Source organism: Oncorhynchus gorbuscha, linkage group LG23 (genome assembly GCF_021184085.1).
Source record: "Oncorhynchus gorbuscha isolate QuinsamMale2020 ecotype Even-year linkage group LG23, OgorEven_v1.0, whole genome shotgun sequence".
Lineage (NCBI taxonomy): Eukaryota > Metazoa > Chordata > Actinopteri > Salmoniformes > Salmonidae > Oncorhynchus > Oncorhynchus gorbuscha.
Window position 1 is genome coordinate 68,494,233 of NC_060195.1, and position 22,110 is coordinate 68,516,342.

Sequence of the window (22,110 nt, forward strand, 5' to 3'; positions counted from 1 at the left end):
TAGAACCAGCATCAGAGAGAGCTCTAAACCACGCTGTTGTTTTTCACTTCCTGATTATCTAAACGGCGCCGGTCTAGATGGCGCTTAGGACACAGTGAAAAATGGAGAGTATGCCTGTGTAGCGTGTGTGTATGTCCGAGTGTGTGTGTGTCCCAGTCTGTCAAGTGTTAGTAGATGAGAAACAAGGCTTCAGCATTCTCAAGGTTGGAATCTCTCTCCCGCTCTCCTCGCTCTAACCTCCATACGCATTTAAATTCTAACACTTCTTTGTGAGACTTGTCTATCATACCGTATGTGTGGTTTGTGAGGGAGTGTGTGTGGTTGTGTTCTCTAGGTGATAGAGTAGCTAGAGGGTTAACAGTCTGTGGGGGGTGAGCTGGAAGGCCATCCTCCCTGAGGAGGAAGAGATTAAAGAGGAACTATGAAAGGAGAGCGGGAGGTGGGTGTTTTACTGCGGCGGGAAAGAAATCAACAACCCTGTGCTCTCCACTGCGCTCCTCTCCTCTGGCGGCCATTAAAGCTGTGCTTTATCATGTGTTTAATGCCCCGCTTAGCTCCACCGACCGACCAGCCGGCTGGAAAACAGACAGACCTCCACAGCTCACTACAGCCCGCTGTGCTTTTAATATGTGGAACTGTACCATGTACACGTTCATATCAGAATGAGGCCTAGTAGCTACCACACCACAGTAGTAGACTAGTAGCTACCACACCACAGCAGTAGACTAGTAGCTACCACACCACAGCAGTAGACTAGTAGCTACCACACCACAGTAGTAGACTAGTAGCTACCACACCACAGCAGTAGACTAGTAGCTACCACACCACAGTAGTAGACTAGTAGCTACCACACCACAGTAGTAGACTAGTAGCTACCACACCACAGCAGTAGACTAGTAGCTACCACACCACAGTAGTAGACTAGTAGCTACCACACCACAGTAGTAGACTAGTAGCTACCACACCACAGTAGTAGACTAGTAGCTACCACACCACAGCAGTAGACTAGTAGCTACCACACCACAGTTGTAGACTAGTAGCTACCACACCACAGTAGTAGACTAGTAGCTACCACACCACAGTAGTAGACTAGTTGCTACCACACCACAGTAGTAGACTAGTAGCTACCACACCACAGTAGTAGACTAGTAGCTACCACACCACAGTAGTAGACTAGTAGCTACCACGCCACAGTAGTAGACTAGTAGCTACCACGCCACAGTAGTAGACTAGTAGCTACCACGCCACAGTAGTAGACTAGTAGCTACCACGCCACAGTAGTAGACTAGTAGCTACCACGCCACAGTAGTAGACTAGTAGCTACCACGCCACAGTAGTAGACTAGTAGCTACCACACCACAGTAGTAGACTAGTAGCTACCACGCCACAGTAGTAGACTAATAGCTACCACACCACAGTAGTAGACTAGTAGCTACCACACCACAGTAGTAGACTAGTAGCTACCACACCACCGTAGTAGACTAGTAGACTAGTACCGCGGCAGATACTAGTCTACTCCCGTGGTGTGGTAGCCACCGGTCTACTGCTGTGGTGCGGTAGCCACTAGTCTACTACTGTGGTGTGGTAGCTACTAGTCTACTACTGTGGTGTGGTAGCTACTAGTCTACTACTGTGGTGTGGTAGCTACTAGTCTACTACTGTGGTGTGGTAGCTACTAGTCTACTACTGTGGTGTGGTAGCTACCACGCCTCGGTAGTAGACTGGTGGCGGCAACCCCTCGGTAGTAGACTGGTAGCTACCACAACACGGTAGTAGCCTAGTATCTGCTGCGGTAGTAGACTGGTGGCGGCAACCCCTCGGTAGTAGACTGGTAGCTACCACAACACGGTAGTAGCGTAGTATCTGCCGCGGTAGTAGACTGGTGGCGGCAGCCCCTCGGTAGTAGACCGGTAGCTACTACAACACGGTAGTAGCGTGGCGGCAGCCTCGGTAGTATCTGCCTACTACGGTAGTAGACTGGTGGCGGCAGCCCCTCGGTAGTAGACCGGTAGCTACTACGCCGCGGTAGTAGACTGGTGGTGGCTGCACCTCGGTAGTAGACTGGTGGCGGCAGCCCCTCGGTAGTAGACTGGTGGCGGCAGCCCCTCGGTAGTAGACTGGTGGCGGCAGCCCCTCGGTAGTAGACTGGTGGCGGCAGCCCCTCGGTAGTAGACTGGTAGCTACCACGGCACAGTAGTAGACTAGTATCTGCTATGGTAGTAGACTGGTGGCGGCTGCGCCGTGTTAGTGGACTAGTGGTGGCTGCGCCGCGGTAGTAGACTGGTGGCGAGGGACTGTAGGATCTATGTTTAAGCACTGTTGGTGAGCTGTTTTTTGGAGAAGAGTCCATTTAAGAAGAGTGGGGGCTTCTGGTCGTTTGAACACTGTGTACTGTGTTATGGTCTATTTTGTTGTCCACCAGGCATGCCAACCGCAATGCCAGCTCTCGCTGTTTAGCGCATAAGTTGCCACGGCACTGGCAGTAGCAGGAGTTGGACTCATTTGTTGCCATGGCAGCCACGCGACCACGCTGTATCTAAAGATACATACATTTTCTCTGTGTATGTGTGTGCGCTCAGCTCCCAGCACCGCGGTGAGGAGCTGTGAATGAATTCTATGAATACGGGTCGGGAGGGAGGGAGGGCACGTCAAAGCTGCGCTACGCTAGCTGAATGCTAATGTCTGTTTCTGCTCTCTGTGGAGCGCTGCTGCTTGTCTCCATCTTTCTCACTCTCTTTCTCTGGACCTCTCTCTCTTTCCACACTTCGCTACCCTGGTTCCTTCTGTTTGTCTGGGGTTGTGTGTGTGGTTTGATGCTAGCCACACTGGGCTGACTGGAAGGGTGTGTGTGGTTTGATGCTAGCCACACTGGGCTGACTGGAAGGGTGTGTGTGGTTTGATGCTAGCCACACTGGGCTGAACTGGAAGGGTGTGTGTGGTTTGATGCTAGCCACACTGGGCTGACTGGAAGGGTGTGTGTGGTTTGATGCTAGCCACACTGGGCTGACTGGAAGGGTGTGTGTGGTTTGATGCTAGCCACACTGGGCTGAACTGGAAGGGTGTGTGTGGTTTGATGCTAGCCACACTGGGCTGAACTGGAAGGGTGTGTGTGGTTTGATGCTGGCCACACTGGGCTGACTGGAAGGGTGTGTGTGGTTTGATGCTAGCCACACTGGGCTGACTGGAAGGGTGTGTGTGGTTTGATGCTAGCCACACTGGGCTGACTGGAAGGGTGTGTGTGGTTTGATGCTAGCCACACTAGGCTGACTGGAAGGGTGTGTGTGGTTTGATGCTAGCCACACTGGGCTGAACTGGAAGGGTGTGTGTGGTTTGATGCTAGCCACACTGGGCTGACTGGAAGGGTGTGTGTGGTTTGATGCTAGCCACACTGGGCTGAACTGGAAGGGTGTGTGTGGTTTGATGCTAGCCACACTGGGCTGACTGGAAGGGTGTGTGTGGTTTGATGCTAGCCACACTGGGCTGAACTGGAAGGGTGTGTGTGGTTTGATGCTAGCCACACTGGGCTGACTGGAAGGGTGTGTGTGGTTTGATGCTAGCCACACTGGGCTGACTGGAAGGGTGTGTGTGGTTTGATGCTAGCCACACTGGGCTGACTGGAAGGGTGTGTGTGGTTTGATGCTAGCCACACTGGGCTGACTGGAAGGGTGTGTGTGGTTTGATGCTAGCCACACTGGGCTGACTGGAAGGGTGTGTGTGGTTTGATGCTAGCCACACTGGGCTGACTGGAAGGGTGTGTGTGGTTTGATGCTAGCCACACTGGGCTGACTGGAAGGGTGTGTGTGGTTTGATGCTAGCCACACTGGGCTGACTGGAAGGGTGTGTGTGGTTTGATGCTAGCCACACTGGGCTGACTGGAAGGGTGTGTGTGGTTTGATGCTAGCCACACTGGGCTGAACTGGAAGGGTGTGTGTGGTTTGATGCTAGCCACACTGGGCTGACTGGAAGGGTGTGTGTGGTTTGATGCTAGCCACACTGGGCTGAACTGGAAGGGTGTGTGTGGTTTGGTAACGACGCCCGCCGCGCAGCGCTATCTGACACGGGTAAATGAGTACATAGACAGAAGAGAGACTGCTGTCGACTTGATGCTTATTGGCTTTATTCTGCTGTTCTCATTCTGACTGGATTCTATCATTAACAATATACTACAGGACTACATATTTCCGTTATCGAGAACGTTTCAGGTATATACATTCATATGCTATGCTTTTGTAACAACCCTGGGGTTATAAACGCTGGAACACCCCCCCCCCCCCAGACCTCCGGCTAGAAGGTGGAGGGTTCGAGACCTGCTCCCTGCTGTTTGTTACATTTGTGTCAGAAGTGATCGGACCTTGCATCCACGACAGTGCGTGTGCTTGGCCGGTGAGCACGTTCCTGTAAGACGCAGAGTAGCTAGCTAGCGCAAGGACGCGCTCTTTGAAAGGAGGGAGTTGTGTAACCACCCTGGGTTTATAAGCGCGGAAATCGACCCTGCCGCACGAGCATGCTTTTCCGGCACAGTCGATAGCACGCTGGACTTCGGGCTCGAAGGTCGAGGGCACGAGACCTGCTCCCTGCCTGTTTCATTACACTATGTTGTTGTCTTAGGTCTCTCTTTATGTAATGGTGTCTCGTCGTGATGTGTGTTTTGTCCTATATTTACATTTTTAATCCCAGCCCCCGTCCCCGCAAGTGTCCTTTAGCCTTTTTGGTAGGCCGTCATTGTAAATAAGTATTTGTTCTTAGCTGACTTGCCTAGTTTTAATGAAGGTTATATAAATAAAACTAATATTGTCATTGTGTTAGCCATAGTCACCTTGCTTTGGTCAGGACTTGGAGTCAGCAAACTGTCTATAGAATTGCAATTCATTCTAATTCTTTGCCACTGTGACTCATGACATGAGTCATGTTAAAGAGATACTTCAGGATTTTGGCAATGTTTCCCAGTAGTCAGAAGAACTCGTGGATACCATGTATATGTCTCCGCATGCGGTTTGAAGGTTTGAACGAAGTTGCTAACTAGCGCAACTGTAATTGCCAACTAGAGTTATCGCAATGCCTAGAAGTGTCTACCTCTAACGTCCTTCATACTGGACTCAAACATACAACTGGCATCCACAAGTTCATCTGAGGCTGGGGAAGTAAATAAAAGGCCTCATTGCCAAAATCACGAAGTATCCTCTTAAGGCCAGGCACAGAAAGTGAAAGTAAGTCAATTGAAATTGAATCCCTCCTCAATGGAAAAATAATTGGCAGTTTTTTTTTCTTTCCAAACCTGAATTCAATTTGGTTTAATCCCCTTTACTGAATGGAGTTGGGTGGGGAGAAACAATTTAATGGCCCCTGCTTCCCTGCTGTTGGGTTAAAGAAGCTCTCTGCAAGGAGGCATTCCGGCTCAAACATACTCTCCAGTGGCTCAGAATCCCAGGTTTTTAGGAGCAACTGCGCAGCCATTGTGGATATGGTCCATAACTGGCCAGCCTGAGCCATCACACACAGCCATCCAAATCCATTACCCAGATGTTAGTAGAAAATATATGGGACCGTTCAGGAGGGACAGATTGACTGGGCTATTTTGAGCCGCCCAGGCAGCCGCTTGATAAGACTTATTGAAAAATGAAAGGCTCGGCGACCACTCCACAGCATTTACATAGAGATGGGAATCAGAGCGGAGGCTCCTGGAATGGCTTACCTTCCACTGCCCTGGTTGAGAGGATGAGGGATGAGAACCGCACAGATCCAGTTCTCTGGACCAGTTCCAGTTCGACCTCTCTTGGACACCATCTTCTGATATTAGAAGGACTGGCTAAGAGGCTCTAGGTAGGGTTGAGTCAGTCTGATACAGATAGTGTAGTAGGTACTTGATATTAGGACTGGCTAAGAGGGTCTAGGTAGGGTTGAGTCAGTCTGATACAGATAGTGTGGTATGTACTTGATATTAGGACTGGCTAAGAGGGTCTAGGTAGGGTTGAGTCAGTCTGATACAGATAGTGTAGTAGGTACTTGATATTAGGACTGGCTAAGAGGGTCTAGGTAGGGTTGAGTCAGTCTGATACAGATAGTGTGGTATGTACTTGATATTAGGACTGGCTAAGAGGGTCTAGGTAGGGTTGAGTCAGTCTGATACAGATAGTGTAGTAGGTACTTGATATTAGGACTGGCTAAGAGGGTCTAGGTAGGGTTGAGTCAGTCTGATACAGATAGTGTAGTAGGTACTTGATATTAGGACTGGCTAAGAGGGTCTAGGTAGTGTTGAGTCAGTCTGATACAGATAGTGTAGTAGGTACTTGATATTAGGACTGGCTAAGAGGGTCTAGGTAGGGTTGAGTCAGTCTGATACAGATAGTGTAGTAGGTACTTGATATTAGGACTGGCTAAGAGGGTCTAGGTAGGGTTGAGTCAGTCTGATACAGATAGTGTAGTAGGTACTTGATATTAGGACTGGCTAAGAGGGTCTAGGTAGGGTTGAGTCAGTCTGATACAGATAGTAGAGTAGGAACTATACTGAGGAATAACATGAGGTCTAGGTAGTGTTGAGTCAGTCTGATACAGATAGTGTGGTAGGTACTATACTGAGGAATAACACAGGGTCTAGGTAGGGTTGAGTCAGTCTGATGCAGATAGTGTAGTAGGTACTATACTGAGGAATAACACGGGGTCTAGGTAGGGTTGAGTCAGTATGATGCAGATAGTGTAGTAGGTACTATACTGAGGAATAACACGGGGTCTAGGTAGGGTTGAGTCAGTCTGATGCAGATAGTGTAGTAGGTACTATACTGAGGAATAACACGGGGTCTAGGTAGGGTTGAGTCAGTCTGATACAGATAGTGTGGTAGGTACTATACTGAGGAATACATGGGGTCTAGGTAGGGTTGAGTCAGTCTGATACAGATAGTGTAGTAGGAACTATACTGAGGAATAACACAGGGTCTAGGTAGGGTTGAGTCAGTCTGATACAGATAGTGTAGTAGGTACTATACTGAGGAATAACACGGGGTCTAGGTAGGGTTGAGTCAGTCTGATACAGATAGTGTGGTAGGTACTATACTGAGGAATAACATGGGGTCTAGGTAGGGTTGAGGCAGTCTGATACAGATAGTGTAGTAGGTACTATACTCTATACTCAGGAATAACACGGGGTCTAGGTAGGGTTGAGGCAGTCTGATACAGAGGGGTTAGAGGAGACCCTAACCCCTCTGTCCCCTGTCTGTGGAGACCCTAACCCCTCGGTCTCCTGTCAGTGGAGACCCTAACCCCTCGGTCTCCTGTCTGTGGAGACCCTAACCCCTCGGTCCCCTGTCTGTGGAGACCCTAACCCCTCTGTCACCTGTCTGTGGAGACCCTAACCCCTCTGTCCCCTGTCTGTGGAGACCCTAACCCCTCTGTCCCCTGTCTGTGGAGACCCTAACCCCTCGGTCCCCTGTCTGTGGAGACCCTAACCCCTCGGTCCCCTGTCTGTGGAGACCCTAACCCCTCTATTCTCTGTGCCCTATCTAGGATGTAGTGCTGTACTGCCTGGAGAACAGGGTGTGTGACGTCAATCACCGTGACAACGCGGGCTACTGTGCGCTGCACGAGGCATGTGCACGTGGCTGGCTTGCTATCACTCAGCACCTGCTGGAGCACGGTGCCGACGTCAATTGTAGCGCCCAGGAAGGCACCAGGTAGACACACACACACTTAAGCATTTCTCTCTCACTAACAAACAGGCCAGACATATGGACATGGACAATTGCCTTCCAAGGCTCTGTACATAACTCGAGTGTGTGTGTGGCGTGTCTGTCTCCCTCCCCCCCAGGCCCCTCCATGACGCGGTGGAGAATGACCACCTGGAAGTGGTCCGTCTGCTGCTGTCCTACGGAGCTGACCCAACCCTGGCTACGTACTCTGGCCGCAGCCTCCTCCGCATGACCCACTCCCACGGCATGGAGCGATTCCTTTCTGGTGAGACTGCTTTAGAGATGGTGTGTGTGTGTGTTCCTCATCTGTGGGGCACACAGTATCATCCTCGGGAGTTGCCCCGCGTTACCCCACTATCAGGTTACTTAGCAACAGCTGTAGAGGGGTCGTCCTCTAAGGGCTGGCCCTTGTGAGCGGTGCAGTGAGGGGGAGAGAGGTTGCCTGACGACTCAAACGGAATACTTCCACTGTTCTATGTTCACTACATACTTCGGTATGAGACTGCCGTCAGGGAGGTCGTTGGTGGGTGCCGTCAGGGAGGTCGTTGGTGGGTGCCGTCAGGGAGGTCGTTGGTGGGTGCCGTCAGGGTCAGGGAGGTCGTTGGTGGGTGCCGTCAGGGTCAGGGAGGTCGTTCGTGGGTGCCTTCAGGGAGGTCGTTGGTGGGTGCCTTCAGGGAGGTCGTTGGTGGGTGCCGTCAGGGAGGTCGTTGGTGGGTGCCGTCAGGGTCAGGGAGGTCGTTGGTGGGTGCCGTCAGGGAGGTCGTTGGTGGGTGCCTTCAGGGAGGTCGTTGGTGGGTGCCTTCAGGGAGGTCGTTGGTGGGTGCCTTCAGGGAGGTCGTTGGTGGGTGCCGTCAGGGTCAGGGAGGTCGTTGGTGGGTGCCTTCAGGGAGGTCGTTGGTGGGTGCCTTCAGGGAGGTCGTTGGTGGGTGCCGTCAGGGAGGTCGTTGGTGGGTGCCGTCAGGGAGGTCGTTGGTGGGTGCCGTCAGGGTCAGGGAGGTCGTTGGTGGGTGCCTTCAGGGAGGTCGTTGGTGGGTGCCTTCAGGGAGGTCGTTGGTGGGTGCCGTCAGGGTCAGGGAGGTCGTTGGTGGGTGCCGTCAGGGAGGTCGTTGGTGGGTGCCTTCAGGGAGGTCGTTGGTGGGTGCCGTCAGGAAGGTCGTTGGTGGGTGCCGTCAGAGTCAGGGAGGTCGTTGGTGGGTGCCTTCAGGGAGGTCGTTGGTGGGTGCCTTCAGGGAGGTCGTTGGTGGGTGCCGTCAGGGAGGTCGTTGGTGGGTGCCGTCAGGGAGGTCGTTGGTGGGTGCCTTCAGGGAGGTCGTTGGTGGGTGCCTTCAGGGAGGTCGTTGGTGGGTGCCGTCAGGGTCAGGGAGGTCGTTGGTGGGTACCTTCAGGGAGGTCGTTGGTGGGTGCCTTCAGGGAGGTCATTGGTGGGTGCCTTCAGGGAGGTCGTTGGTGGGTGCCTTCAGGGAGGTCGTTGGTGGGTGCCTTCAGGGAGGTCGTTGGTGGGTGCCTTCAGGGAGGTCGTTGGTGGGTGCCGTCAGGGAGGTCGTTGGTGGGTGCCTTCAGGGAGGTCGTTGGTGGGTGCCTTCAGGGAGGTCATTGGTGGGTGCCTTCAGGGAGGTCGTTGGTGGGTGCCGTCAGGGAGGTCGTTGGTGGGTGCCTTCAGGGAGGTCGTTGGTGGGTGCCGTCAGGGTCAGGGAGGTCGTTGGTGGGTGCCGTCAGGGAGGTCGTTGGTGGGTGCCTTCAGGGAGGTCGTTGGTGGGTGCCGTCAGGAAGGTCGTTGGTGGGTGCCGTCAGAGTCAGGGAGGTCGTTGGTGGGTGCCTTCAGGGAGGTCGTTGGTGGGTGCCTTCAGGGAGGTCGTTGGTGGGTGCCGTCAGGGAGGTCGTTGGTGGGTGCCGTCAGGGAGGTCGTTGGTGGGTGCCTTCAGGGAGGTCGTTGGTGGGTGCCTTCAGGGAGGTCGTTGGTGGGTGCCGTCAGGGAGGTCGTTGGTGGGTACCTTCAGGGAGGTCGTTGGTGGGTGCCTTCAGGGAGGTCGTTGTTGGGTGCCTTCAGGGAGGTCGTTGGTGGGTGCCTTCAGGGAGGTCGTTGGTGGGTGCCTTCAGGGAGGTCGTTGGTGGGTGCCTTCAGGAGGTCGTTGGTGGGTGCCTTCAGGGAGGTCGTTGGTGGGTGCCGTCAGGGAGGTCGTTGGTGGGTGCCGTCAGGGTCAGGGAGGTCGTTGGTGGGTGCCGTCAGGGAGGTCGTTGGTGGGTGCCTTCAGGGAGATCGTTGGTGGGTGCCTTCAGGGAGGTCGTTGGTGGGTGCCTTCAGGGAGGTCGTTGGTGGGTGCCTTCAGGGAGGTCGTTGGTGGGTGCCTTCAGGGAGGTCGTTGGTGGGGACGTCAAAACAAAGTCACCGGCGATTGGATCAATGACAAACTTTCAAAACACGGCTTTGCCCACGTGTGTTCTGGCTCTGGCCCAACACAGCGATTTCTGGGGGCTAGGACAGGGAACTGACGGCCTCATTACACACACACAGACACACACACACACGCCCAGGCACCACACAGTTGAAATGGATGGTGAGGAGATATACCAAGGGGAAGTAGAGGACAGTGTTCCATTGAGTGCTTGAGAGAACCGCAGTGAGCTAGCATCCCTCTCTCTCTCTCTTCCTCCCTCCCTCTCTTCCTCTCTCTCTCTTCTTCCCTCCATCCGTTCTCCTCCCCAGCTATTTCAGGACATTATTAATCAGCCCTGCTCTGGCGCACACACACACACACACACTTTCCTCCTCTTATACACACTCCAGCAGCGATTGCCAAACGGTACCTAGTTCACTCCACTCACCTAACCTGATCTGTGCTTCCCAGAGAGAGAGAAAACGCACAACAAATCCAATTCATTTAGGCAAAAGGGGGGATTAGAATTTCCCCCTTCAGCTCAATTCCACGGTGGCCCACAGTGCTGCTTCAGCTCCAGCCCTCTCTGCCTCTCTCCACTCACTAATCCTCAAGTGTTGATGAGTTGATACTATTTTACATAAGCCTGCCCACTAGGAGCACCCCAGAACCCACTAGGAGCACTCCCTCCCTCCATCTCCTCACCTCCCTCCCTCCCGGTCTTCTCCTCCCTCTAGCCTTTCTACCCTCCTACCTTCCTGGACTCTCCTCTCTCCCTGGACTCTCCTCTCTCTTGTCCCTCTCTGGACTCTCCTCTCTCTCTTCCCTCTCTGTACTCTCCTCTCTCTCTTCCCTCCCTGGACTCTCCTCTCTCTCTTCCCTCTCTGGACTCTTCCCTCTCTCTTCCCTCTGGACTCTCCTCTCTCTTCCTTCCTCTGGACTCTCCTCTCTCCCTCCCCTCTCTGGACTCTCCTCTCTCCCTTCCCTATCTGGACTCTCCTTCCTCTGGACTCTCTTCTCCTTTCCCCTCTCTGTACTCTCCTCTCTCTCTCCCCTCTCTGGACTCTCCTCTCTCTTCCCTCTCTGGACTCTCCTCTCTCTCTTCCTTCCTCTGGACTCTCTTCTCTCTTTCCCCTCTCTGTACTCTCCTCTCTCTCTTCCCTCTCTGGACTCTCCTCTCTCTCTCCCCTCTCTGGACTCTCCTCTCTCTCTTCCCTCCTCTGGACTCTCCTCTCTCTCTTCCCTCTGGACTCTCCTCTCTCTCTTCCTTCCTCTGGACTCTTCTCTCTCTCTTCCTTCCTCTGGACTCTCTTCTCTCTCTTCCCTCCTCTGGACTCTCTTCTCTCTTTCCCCTCTCTGTACTCTCCTTTCTCTCCTCCCACTCTGGACTCTCCTCTCTCCCTTCCCTCTCTGGACTCTCCTCTCTCTCTCCTCTCTCCCTTCCCTCTCTGGACTCTCCTCTCTCTCTCCCCTCTCTGGACTCTCCTCTCTCTTTCCCCTCTCTGTACTCTCCTCACTCTCTTCCCTCCTCTGGACTCTCTTCTCTCTCTCCCCTCTCTGGACTCTCCTCTCTCTCTTCCCTCTCTGGACTCTCCTCTCTCTCTCCCCTCTCTGGACTCTCCTCTCTCTCTTCCCCCCTCTGGACTCTCCTCTCTCTCTCCCCTATCTGGACTCTCCTCTCTCTTTCCCCTCTCTGTACTCTCCTCACTCTCTTCCCTCCTCTGGACTCTCTTCTCTCTCTCCCCTCTCTGGACTCTCCTCTCTCTCTTCCCTCTCTGGACTCTTCTCTCTCTCTTCCTTCCTCTGGACTCCTCTCTCTTCCCTCTCTGGACTCTTCTCTCTCTCTTCCTTCCTCTGGACTCTCTTCTCTCTTTCCCCTCTCTGTACTCTCCTCTCTCTCTCCCCTCTCTGGACTCTCCTCTCTCTTCCCTCTCTGGACTCTCCTCTCTCTCTTCCTTCCTCTGGACTCTCTTCTCTCTTTCCCCTCTCTGTACTCTCCTCTCTCTCTTCCCTCTCTGGACTCTCCTCTCTCTCTTCCCTCCTCTGGACTCTCCTCTCGCTCTTCCCTCCTCTGGACTCTCCTCTCTCTCTCCTTCCTCTGGACTCTCCTCTCTCTCCCTCCCCTCTCTGGACTCTCCTCTCTCCCTTCCCTATCTGGACTCTCCTCTCTCCCTTCCCCCTCTGGACTCTCCTCTCTCTCTCTCCCTCTGGACGCTCCTCTCTCTCTTCCCTGGACTCTCCTCTCTCTCTTCCTTCCTCTGGACTCTCTTCTCTCTTTCCCCTCTCTGTACTCTCCTCTCTCTCTTCCCTCTCTGGACTCTCCTCTCTCTCTCCCCTCTCTGGACTCTCCTCTCTCTCTCCCCTCTCTGGACTCTCCTCTCTCTCTTCCCTCCTCTGGACTCTCCTCTCTCTCTTCCTTCCTCTGGACTCTCCTCTCTCTCCCTCCCCTCTCTGGACTCTCCTCTCTCTCTTCCCTCCCTGGACTCTCCTCTCTCTCTTCCCTCCTCTGTACTCTCCTCTCTCTCTTCCCTCCCTGGACTCTCCTCTCTCTTCCCTCCTCTGTACTCTCCTCTCTCTCTTCCCTCTCTGGACTCTCCTCTCTCTCTCTTCCCTCTCTGGACTCTCCTCTCTCTTTCCCCTCTCTGTACTCTCCTCTCTCACTTCCTTCCTCTGTACTCTCCTCTCTCTCTTCCCTCTCTGGACTCTGCTCTCTCTCTTCCCTCCTCTGGACTCTCCTCTCTCTCTCCCCTATCTGGACTCTCCTCTCTCTCTTCCCCCCTCTGGACACTCCTCTCTCTCTTCCCTCTCTGGACTCTCCTCTCTCTCTTCCTTCCTCTGGACTCTCCTCTCTCTTTCCCCTCTCGGTACTCACCTTTCTCTCCTCCCTCTCTGGACTCTCCTCTCTCTCTTCCCTCTCTGTACTCTCCTCTTTCACTTCCTTCCTCTGGACTCTCCTCTCACTTTCCCCTCTCTGTACTCTCCTTTCTCTCCTCCCTCTCTGGACTCTCCTCTCTCTCTTCCCTCTCTGTACTCTCCTCTTTCACTTCCTTCTTCTGGACTCTCCTCTCTCTCTCCCCTCTCTGGTCTCTCCTCTCTCTCTTCCCTCTCTGGACTCTCCTCTCTCTCTTCCCCCCTCTGGACTCTCCTCTCTCTCTCTCCTATCTGGACTCTCCTCTCTCTCTTCCCCCCTCTGGACTCTCCTCTCTCTCTCCCCTCTCTGGACTCTCCTCTCGCTCTTCCCTCTCTGGACTCTCCTCTCTCTTTTCCTTCCTCTGGACTCTCCTCTCTCTCTCCCCTCTCTGGTCTCTCCTCTCTCTCTTTCCTCTCTGGACTCTCCTCTCTCTCTTCCCCCCTCTGGACTCTCCTCTCTCTCTCTCCTATCTGGACTCTCCTCTCTCTCTTCCTTCCTCTGGACTCTCCTCTCTCTTTCCCCTCTCTGTACTCTCCTTTCTCTCCTCCCTCTCTGGACTCTCCTCTCTCTCTTCCCTCTCTGTACTCTCCTCTTTCACTTCCTTCCTCTGGACTCTCCTCTCTCTTTCCCCTCTCTGTACTCTCCTTTCTCTCCTCCCTCTCTGGACTCTCCTCTCTCTCTTCCCTCTCTGTACTCTCCTCTTTCACTTCCTTCCTCTGGACTCTCCTCTCACTTTCCCCTCTCTGTACTCCCCTTTCTCTCCTCCCTCTCTGGACTCTCCTCTCTCTCTTCCCTCTCTGTACTCTCCTCTTTCACTTCCTTCTTCTGGACTCTCCTCTCTCTCTCCCCTCTCTGGTCTCTCCTCTCTCTCTTCCCTCTCTGGACTCTCCTCTCTCTTTCCCCTCTCTGTACTCTCCTCTCTCTCTTCCCTCCTCTTGACTCTCCTCTCTCTCTTCCTTCCTCTGGACTCTCCTCTCTCTCTCTTCCCTCTCTGGACTCTCCTCTCTCTCTCCCCTCTCTGGACTCTCCTCTCTACCTTCCCTCTCTGGACTCTCCTCTCTCTCTTCCCTCCCTGGACTCTCCTCTCTCTCTTCCCTCCTCTGTACTCTCCTCTCTCTCTTCCCTCCCTGGACTCTCCTCTCTCTCTTCCCTCCTCTGTACTCTCCTCACTCTCTTCCCTCTCTGGACTCTCCTCTCTCTCTCCCTCTCTGGTCTCTCCTCTCTCTCTTCCCTCTCTGGACTCTCCTCTCTCTTTCCCCTCTCTGTACTCTCCTCTCTCACTTCCTTCCTCTGGACTCTCCTCTCTCCCTTCCCTCTCTGGACTCTCCTCTCTCTCTTCCCTCTCTGGACTCTCCTCTCTCTCCCCTCTCTGGACTCTGCTCTCTCTCTTCCCTCCTCTTGACTCTCCTCTCTCTCTTCCTTCCTCTGGACTCTCCTCTCTCTCTCCCCTCTCTGGACTCTCCTCTCTCCCTTCCCTATCTGGACTCTCCTCTCTCTCTTCCCCCCTCTGGACACTCCTCTCTCTCTCCCCTATCTGGACTCTCCTCTCTCTCTTCCCCCTCTGGACTCTCCTCTCTCTCCCCCTCTCTGGACTCTCCTCTCTCTCTTCCCTCTCTGGACTCTCCTCTCTCTTTCCTTCCTCTGTACTCTCCTCTCTCTCTCCCTCTCTGGTCTCTCCTCTCTCTCTTTCCTCTCTGGACTCTCCTCTCTCTCTTCCTTCCTCTGGACTCTCCTCTCTCTTTCCCCTCTCTGTACTCTCCTTTCTCTCCTCCCTCTCTGGACTCTCCTCTCTCTCTTCCCTCTCTGTACTCTCCTCTTTCACTTCCTTCCTCTGGACTCTCCTCTCTCTTTCCCCTCTCTGTACTCTCCTTTCTCTCCTCCCTCTCTGGACTCTCCTCTCTCTCTTCCCTCTCTGTACTCTCCTCTTTCACTTCCTTCCTCTGGACTCTCCTCTCTCTCTCTTCCCTCTCTGGACTCTCCTCTCTCTCTCCCCTCTCTGGACTCTCCTCTCTCTTTCCCCTCTCTGTACTCTCCTCACTCTCTTCCCTCCTCTGGACTCTCTTCTCTCTCTCCCCTCTCTGGACTCTCCTCTCTCTCTTCCCTCTCTGGACTCTCCTCTCTCTCTCCCCTCTGGACTCTCCTCCCTCTCTTCCCTCTCTGGACTCTTCTCTCTCTCTTCCTTCCTCTGGACTCTCCTCTCTCTCCCCTCTCTGGTCTCTCCTCTCTCTCTTCCCTCTCTGGACTCTCCTCCCTCTCTTCCCTCTCTGGACTCTTCTCTCTCTCTTCCTTCCTCTGGACTCTCCTCTCTCTCCCCTCTCTGGTCTCTCCTCTCTCTCTTCCCTCTCTGGACTCTCCTCTCTCTCTTCCCCCCTCTGGACTCTCCTCTCTCTCTCTCCTATCTGGACTCTCCTCTCTCTCTTCCCCCCTCTGGACTCTCCTCTCTCTCTCCCCTCTCTGGACTCTCCTCTCGCTCTTCCCTCTCTGGACTCTCCTCTCTCTTTTCCTTCCTCTGGACTCTCCTCTCTCTCTCCCCTCTCTGGTCTCTCCTCTCTCTCTTTCCTCTCTGGACTCTCCTCTCTCTCTTCCCCCCTCTGGACTCTCCTCTCTCTCTCTCCTATCTGGACTCTCCTCTCTCTCTTCCTTCCTCTGGACTCTCCTCTCTCTTTCCCCTCTCTGTACTCTCCTTTCTCTCCTCCTCTCTGGACTCTCCTCTCTCTCTTCCCTCTCTGTACTCTCCTCTTTCACTTCCTTCCTCTGGACTCTCCTCTCTCTTTCCCCTCTCTGTACTCTCCTTTCTCTCCTCCCTCTCTGGACTCTCCTCTCTCTCTTCCCTCTCTGTACTCTCCTCTTTCACTTCCTTCCTCTGGACTCTCCTCTCACTTTCCCCTCTCTGTACTCCCCTTTCTCTCCTCCCTCTCTGGACTCTCCTCTCTCTCTTCCCTCTCTGTACTCTCCTCTTTCCTTCCTTCTTCTGGACTCTCCTCTCTCTCTCCCCTCTCTGGTCTCTCCTCTCTCTCTTCCCTCTCTGGACTCTCCTCTCTCTTTCCCCTCTCTGTACTCTCCTCTCTCTCTTCCCTCCTCTTGACTCTCCTCTCTCTCTTCCTTCCTCTGGACTCTCCTCTCTCTCTCTTCCCTCTCTGGACTCTCCTCTCTCTCCCCTCTCTGGACTCTCCTCTCTACCTTCCCTCTCTGGACTCTCCTCTCTCTCTTCCCTCTCTGGACTCTCCTCTCTCCCCTCTCTGGACTCTGCTCTCTCTCTTCCCTCCTCTTGACTCTCCTCTCTCTCTTCCTTCCTCTGGACTCTCCTCTCTCTCTCCCCTCTCTGGACTCTCCTCTCTCCCTTCCCTATCTGGACTCTCCTCTCTCTCTTCCCCCCTCTGGACACTCCTCTCTCTCTCCCCTATCTGGACTCTCCTCTCTCTCTTCCCCCCTCTGGACTCTCCTCTCTCTCTCCCCTCTCTGGACTCTCCTCTCTCTCTTCCCTCTCTGGACTCTCCTCTCTCTTTTCCTTCCTCTGTACTCTCCTCTCTCTCTCCCCTCTCTGGTCTCTCCTCTCTCTCTTCCCTCTCTGTACTCTCCTCTTTCACTTCCTTCTTCTGGACTCTCCTCTCTCTCTCCCCTCTCTGGTCTCTCCTCTCTCTCTTCCCTCTCTGGACTCTCCTCTCTCTTTCCCCTCTCTGTACTCTCCTCTCTCTCTTCCCTCCTCTTGACTCTCCTCTCTCTCTTCCTTCCTCTGGACTCTCCTCTCTCTCTCTTCCCTCTCTGGACTCTCCTCTCTCTCTCCCCTCTCTGGACTCTCCTCTCTACCTTCCCTCTCTGGACTCTCCTCTCTCTCTTCCCTCCCTGGACTCTCCTCTCTCTCTTCCCTCCTCTGTACTCTCCTCTCTCTCTTCCCTCCCTGGACTCTCCTCTCTCTCTTCCCTCCTCTGTACTCTCCTCACTCTCTTCCCTCTCTGGACTCTCCTCTCTCTCTCCCCTCTCTGGTCTCTCCTCTCTCTCTTCCCTCTCTGGACTCTCCTCTCTCTTTCCCCTCTCTGTACTCTCCTCTCTCACTTCCTTCCTCTGGACTCTCCTCTCTCCCTTCCCTCTCTGGACTCTCCTCTCTCTCTTCCCTCTCTGGACTCTCCTCTCTCTCCCCTCTCTGGACTCTGCTCTCTCTCTTCCCTCCTCTTGACTCTCCTCTCTCTCTTCCTTCCTCTGGACTCTCCTCTCTCTCTCCCCTCTCTGGACTCTCCTCTCTCCCTTCCCTATCTGGACTCTCCTCTCTCTCTTCCCCCCTCTGGACACTCCTCTCTCTCTCCCCTATCTGGACTCTCCTCTCTCTCTTCCCCCCTCTGGACTCTCCTCTCTCTCTCCCCTCTCTGGACTCTCCTCTCTCTCTTCCCTCTCTGGACTCTCCTCTCTCTTTTCCTTCCTCTGTACTCTCCTCTCTCTCTCCCCTCTCTGGTCTCTCCTCTCTCTCTTTCCTCTCTGGACTCTCCTCTCTCTCTTCCTTCCTCTGGACTCTCCTCTCTCTTTCCCCTCTCTGTACTCTCCTTTCTCTCCTCCCTCTCTGGACTCTCCTCTCTCTCTTCCCTCTCTGTACTCTCCTCTTTCACTTCCTTCCTCTGGACTCTCCTCTCTCTTTCCCCTCTCTGTACTCTCCTTTCTCTCCTCCCTCTCTGGACTCTCCTCTCTCTCTTCCCTCTCTGTACTCTCCTCTTTCACTTCCTTCCTCTGGACTCTCCTCTCTCTCTCTTCCCTCTCTGGACTCTCCTCTCTCTCTCCCTCTCTGGACTCTCCTCTCTCTTTCCCCTCTCTGTACTCTCCTCACTCTCTTCCCTCCTCTGGACTCTCTTCTCTCTCTCCCCTCTCTGGACTCTCCTCTCTCTCTTCCCTCTCTGGACTCTCCTCTCTCTCTCCCCTCTGGACTCTCCTCCCTCTCTTCCCTCTCTGGACTCTTCTCTCTCTCTTCCTTCCTCTGGACTCTCCTCTCTCTCCCCTCTCTGGTCTCTCCTCTCTCTCTTCCCTCTCTGGACTCTCCTCCCTCTCTTCCCTCTCTGGACTCTCCTCTCTCTCTTCCCCCCTCTGGACTCTCCTCTCTCTCTCTCCTATCTGGACTCTCCTCTCTCTCTTCCCCCCTCTGGACTCTCCTCTCTCTCTCCCCTCTCTGGACTCTCCTCTCGCTCTTCCCTCTCTGGACTCTCCTCTCTCTTTTCCTTCCTCTGGACTCTCCTCTCTCTCTCCCCTCTCTGGTCTCTCCTCTCTCTCTTTCCTCTCTGGACTCTCCTCTCTCTCTTCCCCCCTCTGGACTCTCCTCTCTCTCTCTCCTATCTGGACTCTCCTCTCTCTCTTCCTTCCTCTGGACTCTCCTCTCTCTTTCCCCTCTCTGTACTCTCCTTTCTCTCCTCCCTCTCTGGACTCTCCTCTCTCTCTTCCCTCTCTGTACTCTCCTCTTTCACTTCCTTCCTCTGGACTCTCCTCTCTCTTTCCCCTCTCTGTACTCTCCTTTCTCTCCTCCCTCTCTGGACTCTCCTCTCTCTCTTCCCTCTCTGTACTCTCCTCTTTCACTTCCTTCCTCTGGACTCTCCTCTCACTTTCCCCTCTCTGTACTCCCCTTTCTCTCCTCCCTCTCTGGACTCTCCTCTCTCTCTTCCCTCTCTGTACTCTCCTCTTTCACTTCCTTCTTCTGGACTCTCCTCTCTCTCTCCCCTCTCTGGTCTCTCCTCTCTCTCTTCCCTCTCTGGACTCTCCTCTCTCTTTCCCCTCTCTGTACTCTCCTCTCTCTCTTCCCTCCTCTTGACTCTCCTCTCTCTCTTCCTTCCTCTGGACTCTCCTCTCTCTCTCTTCCCTCTCTGGACTCTCCTCTCTCTCTCCCCTCTCTGGACTCTCCTCTCTACCTTCCCTCTCTGGACTCTCCTCTCTCTCTTCCCTCTCTGGACTCTCCTCTCTCTCCCCTCTCTGGACTCTGCTCTCTCTCTTCCCTCCTCTTGACTCTCCTCTCTCTCTTCCTTCCTCTGGACTCTCCTCTCTCTCTCCCCTCTCTGGACTCTCCTCTCTCCCTTCCCTATCTGGACTCTCCTCTCTCTCTTCCCCCCTCTGGACACTCCTCTCTCTCTCCCTATCTGGACTCTCCTCTCTCTCTTCCCCCCTCTGGACTCTCCTCTCTCTCTCCCCTCTCTGGACTCTCCTCTCTCTCTTCCCTCTCTGGACTCTCCTCTCTCTTTTCCTTCCTCTGTACTCTCCTCTCTCTCTCCCCTCTCTGGTCTCTCCTCTCTCTCTTTCCTCTCTGGACTCTCCTCTCTCTCTTCCTTCCTCTGGACTCTCCTCTCTCTTTCCCCTCTCTGTACTCTCCTTTCTCTCCTCCCTCTCTGGACTCTCCTCTCTCTCTTCCCTCTCTGTACTCTCCTCTTTCACTTCCTTCCTCTGGACTCTCCTCTCTCTTTCCCCTCTCTGTACTCTCCTTTCTCTCCTCCCTCTCTGGACTCTCCTCTCTCTCTTCCCTCTCTGTACTCTCCTCTTTCACTTCCTTCCTCTGGACTCTCCTCTCTCTCTCTTCCCTCTCTGGACTCTCCTCTCTCTCTCCCCTCTCTGGACTCTCCTCTCTCTTTCCCCTCTCTGTACTCTCCTCACTCTCTTCCCTCCTCTGGACTCTCTTCTCTCTCTCCCCTCTCTGGACTCTCCTCTCTCTCTTCCCTCTCTGGACTCTCCTCTCTCTTTTCCTTCCTCTGTACTCTCCTCTCTCTCTCCCCTCTCTGGTCTCTCCTCTCTCTCTTTCCTCTCTGGACTCTCCTCTCTCTCTTCCTTCCTCTGGACTCTCCTCTCTCTTTCCCCTCTCTGTACTCTCCTTTCTCTCCTCCCTCTCTGGACTCTCCTCTCTCTCTTCCCTCTCTGTACTCTCCTCTTTCACTTCCTTCCTCTGGACTCTCCTCTCTCTTTCCCCTCTCTGTACTCTCCTTTCTCTCCTCCCTCTCTGGACTCTCCTCTCTCTCTTCCCTCTCTGTACTCTCCTCTTTCACTTCCTTCCTCTGGACTCTCCTCTCTCTCTCTTCCCTCTCTGGACTCTCCTCTCTCTCTCCCCTCTCTGGACTCTCCTCTCTCTTTCCCCTCTCTGTACTCTCCTCACTCTCTTCCCTCCTCTGGACTCTCTTCTCTCTCTCCCCTCTCTGGACTCTCCTCTCTCTCTTCCCTCTCTGGACTCTCCTCCCTCTCTCCCCTCTGGACTCTCCTCCCTCTCTTCCCTCTCTGGACTCTTCTCTCTCTCTTCCTTCCTCTGGACTCTCCTCTCTCTTCCCTCTCTGGACTCTTCTCTCTCTCTTCCTTCCTCTGGACTCTCTTCTCTCTTTCCCCTCTCTGTACTCTCCTCTCTCTCTCCCCTCTCTGGACTCTCCTCTCTCTTCCCTCTCTGGACTCTCCTCTCTCTCTTCCTTCCTCTGGACTCTCTTCTCTCTTTCCCCTCTCTGTACTCTCCTCTCTCTCTTCCCTCTCTGGACTCTCCTCTCTCTCTTCCCTCCTCTGGACTCTCCTCTCTCTCTTCCCTCCTCTGGACTCTCCTCTCTCTCTTCCTTCCTCTGGACTCTCCTCTCTCTCCCTCCCCTCTCTGGACTCTCCTCTCTCCCTTACCTATCTGGACTCTCCTCTCTCCCTTCCCCCCTCTGGACTCTCCTCTCTCTCTCTCCCCTCTCTGGACGCTCCTCTCTCTCTTCCCTCTCTGGACTCTCCTCTCTCTCTTCCTTCCTCTGGACTCTCTTCCCTCTTTCCCCTCTCTGTACTCTCCTCTCTCTCTTCCCTCTCTGGACTCTCCTCTCTCTCTCCCCTCTCTGGACTCTCCTCTCTCTCCCCTCTCTGGACTCTCCTCTCTCTCTTCCCTCCTCTGGACTCTCCTCTCTCTCTTCCTTCCTCTGGACTCTCCTCTCTCTCCCTCCCCTCTCTGGACTCTCCTCTCTCTCTTCCCTCCCTGGACTCTCCTCTCTCTCTTCCCTCCTCTGTACTCTCCTCTCTCTCTTCCCTCCCTGGACTCTCCTCTCTCTCTTCCCTCCTCTGTACTCTCCTCTCTCTCTTCCCTCTCTGGACTCTCCTCACTCTCTTCCCTCCTCTGGACTCTCCTCTCTCTCTTCCTTCCTCTGGACTCTCTTCTCTCTTTCCCCTCTCTGTACTCTCCTCTCTCTCTTCCCTCTCTGGACTCTCCTCTCTCTCTTCCCTCCTCTGGACTCTCCTCTCTCTCTTCCCTCCTCTGGACTCTCCTCTCTCTCTTCCTTCCTCTGGACTCTCCTCTCTCTCCCTCCCCTCTCTGGACTCTCCTCTCTCCCTTCCCTATCTGGACTCTCCTCTCTCCCTTCCCCCCTCTGGACTCTCCTCTCTCTCTCTCCCCTCTCTGGACGCTCCTCTCTCTCTTCCATCTCTGGACTCTCCTCTCTCTCTTCCTTCCTCTGGACTCTCTTCTCTCTTTCCCCTCTCTGTACTCTCCTCTCTCTCTTCCCTCTCTGGACTCTCCTCTCTCTCTCCCCTCTCTGGACTCTCCTCTCTCTCTCCCCTCTCTGGACTCTCCTCTCTCTCTTCCCTCCTCTGGACTCTCCTCTCTCTCTTCCTTCCTCTGGACTCTCCTCTCTCTCCCTCCCCTCTCTGGACTCTCCTCTCTCTCTTCCCTCCCTGGACTCTCCTCTCTCTCTTCCCTCCTCTGTACTCTCCTCTCTCTCTTCCCTCCCTGGACTCTCCTCTCTCTCTTCCCTCCTCTGTACTCTCCTCTCTCTCTTCCCTCTCTGGACTCTGCTCTCTCTCTCCCCTCTCTGGTCTCTCCTCTCTCTCTTCCCTCTCTGGACTCTCCTCTCTCTTTCCCCTCTCTGTACTCTCCTCTCTCACTTCCTTCCTCTGGACTCTCCTCTCTCCCTTCCCTCTCTGGACTCTCCTCTCTCTCTTCCCTCTCTGGACTCTCCTCTCTCTCCCCTCTCTGGACTCTGCTCTCTCTCTTCCCTCCTCTTGACTCTCCTCTCTCTCTTCCTTCCTCTGGACTCTCCTCTCTCTCTCTCCCATCTCTGGACTCTCCTCTCTCCCTTCCCTATCTGGACTCTCCTCTCTCTCTTCCCCCCTCTGAACTCTCCTCTCTCTCTCCCCTATCTGGACTCTCCTCTCTCTCTTCCCCCCTCTGGACTCTCCTCTCTCTCTCCCC

At 54.2% G+C, this 22,110-nt stretch overlaps 1 pseudogene; it reads left to right on the top strand.

Annotated features, from left to right (window-relative positions):
* Positions 1–22,110, top strand: part of LOC124010732 — a 109,792-nt pseudogene that overhangs the window by 60,442 nt on the left and 27,240 nt on the right.